We start from the raw sequence: 2,676 nt of genomic DNA on the forward strand, positions 1-2,676 counted from the left end.
CCCTGTGGGGCTCACACCCCTCCCAGCCCAGCTGCAGACCCAGGAGCCGCTGCTGGAGCTCCAGCCAGGGCTCAGTGCAGAACTCTGTGGTCTCTGCAGCCACAGGGGAACAGTCACGGACAGGAATCATCACCTGGGCAGGACAGACATCTGACAGCCACGGAGCTCAGCAGGGGCAGCCTCTGCTCCTTCCCCCAAACCCCTGTGAGGGTTTCAGGCTCCATCCTGCTGCAGCAGTTAAAACCCTCCTGCACACACCACAGGAACAGCATTTGAAATGCTTTGTGCCCCTCCAAAAAGCTTTGGGCTGCCAGCACTGAGAATCTTTCCTTGGGTGATTTTCTCCAGTTTGTATAAAGTTGGGCCCCTCGGTTCTGTGCCAGGGGACAGCCCTTGGCTGCCTCCCTGCTGCCTCTGCAGAAACCTGCAGCTCTCCACCCAGCCAGGGATGCTGTTCTTACACACCTGTGCAAGGGAAAGGAACAGTAACAAACAAACAAACAAATTGCTCTCTGCTCATTTGATATGGTGCTTTTTTTGATTTCTTTTTTCAGCTGAAAAATCAAATTCTGCTCACAGGCATCCACATGTATTTGCAATCAAGTCAGTAACTTCCAATGTTAGTCACTGCATGCAGAGAGTTTTGGATATAAAAAATCTTTTGCAGAAGACTGTGTATTTGGCAGGAAGCTTGAGATTACCTGGGTGTCTAAGTGCTATCAGAAAAAGCTGCTTCCAGTACACACCTGGGTCTGCTGGAACTCAATCCCCAGGAATTACAGTATTTATTTTTGAGCAGCATTTGCTGCTCTCTCATCTATTCCCTAGAAGTTTGTACACATAGACATAGAGATCCAACTTGCAGCTGTAGGGATTTCCCGCTGTCACAAGATTATTAGGAAATATCTAACTAGAAGAAATCCTCTTTCCTTTTGTCTTCTAAAATGCTGCAGGATGGAAGAAGACACATCAGGCAGATACAGAAAAGCTGCCATCCCAAAGCTGAGGGGTAGGAAGCATCTCCATGCATTTGGGATTACAGCTCCACATGGAAGAAAGAATAAAAATAAAAACACTGAATGTATCAGGCCAAGCTTTTGGCTGGGTAAATCAGCATTTCTCCTTTCAGCTCATGGAACTGTGCCTGTTTATATTGTCTAAGAATCTAGACAGTTATCTGGGCTCGCCAGCTCACTGTGGGGATAATCAAAGCTTTAGCCAATTAAATGTTCATTAGGGGCAAGACAGAAAGGAGACCAGGAGCCAAAACTCAGCACCAGTCAGCACTTCTGCTCCTGTTCTTCTATCACAGCAAACATTCCTGTCCTGTGGAACATCTCGTTCTGCACGGGTGACAGGAGCCCACGGAAAACACCGGTTCAGATCTGCTGGCAGCTCCTTATCTCAGAGCCTGGGGCTCCTTCCTGCTCCTGGTGTGTCAGGCTGCTTAGCACAGCACACTTCTCTCAGCAGAGGAGCTGCTCACACTTATCACCGAGCTCACAGGAGCCAGGGGTGTGCTCTGGATGCCTTCATGTGGAAAACAACTTCAGAATGGTCTCTCAAAATCTCTACAAAGTCACACAGCACGAGACCCAGCCTGCAGCCTACCTCTACCATTAATGCAGTGAACAGCTGGAAATCAGGACAGCAGCAGTTAGCCCAAAATGCCATTTCCCCAGAGACTGTCACTGACCCTGGTGCTCAGAATATCAAACACTCCCATAGCAGGGATGCTCATTTCAGCCACTGCCAGACTCAGCACCATCTGTCCCTCCACAGCCACCCCTGATTCTCTCCCTGCATTAATGGGGGATTCCAGCCACAAGGAATACAAACCAATCCAGGCACCAAGTGGCAGCAACCCCCAGCATTCCCCCTTTGGTTGGATTTATCACTTGAGGTGACTCAAGGGTACAGGCTGTTCTTTCAGTGAGGGTGAGAGGGATCTCATCATCCTGAAGGAAACTCAAAAGCTGCAGCCAGAATGTGCTGCCTGGGCTGTACAAAGGTTTTAGGAAAGGTGACTGAGCAGTAAAAGGTAAGAACTGGACAAATGTCTTAAACAACCCCCCTTTAAGGATGCTGCTATTTTTATTCATATTATGTCTGTTTTAGTGGTTGCTCAGCTTCTCCCATGGCTGTGGCTCTGAAGTTTGGGGGTTTTTACACATAACCTTGTCTCCTGTGAGGATGGATATGGCAGGCTGCTCATAACTCTGTGACACTTTATTGTAGTCATCACCCTTAGGGGCCATGGCTCTCGTATTTACAATGTCTGTCCTAAAACATTTTTCACTTTCCTGGTACAAAGCTTTTTTCATGATTTTCTACTGTTTCTGAGGAAGAGAGGAAGATTGTTTCTGTGAGCATCATTCTGCTAAAGGCAGGAAGGAGCTGAGCCAAAGGAAAAGGTATTCCAGCACTCTCAGAAGAGGTGTGAGCTGAGGAGAAGTTCTCTGCCTGAGGACTGAAGAAGGAAACCTAAGAGAAGCCTTTAAGTGGTTAATGTGTGTGGTTTGTCAGCCAACACTGCTCACGATCAGCACATTTGGGTCCAGCTCTGCAGTGTCCCAGCAGTGGTGACACAGGCTTGGGGACCTTTGCTGTGGTGATCCCAGCCCTGCTGCCCCACAGCAGGAGGTGCAGAACATCCTCCTGCCAGCTCTGAAGTCC

Source organism: Parus major, chromosome 15, assembly GCF_001522545.3.
Source record: "Parus major isolate Abel chromosome 15, Parus_major1.1, whole genome shotgun sequence".
Taxonomy (NCBI): Eukaryota; Metazoa; Chordata; class Aves; order Passeriformes; family Paridae; genus Parus; species Parus major.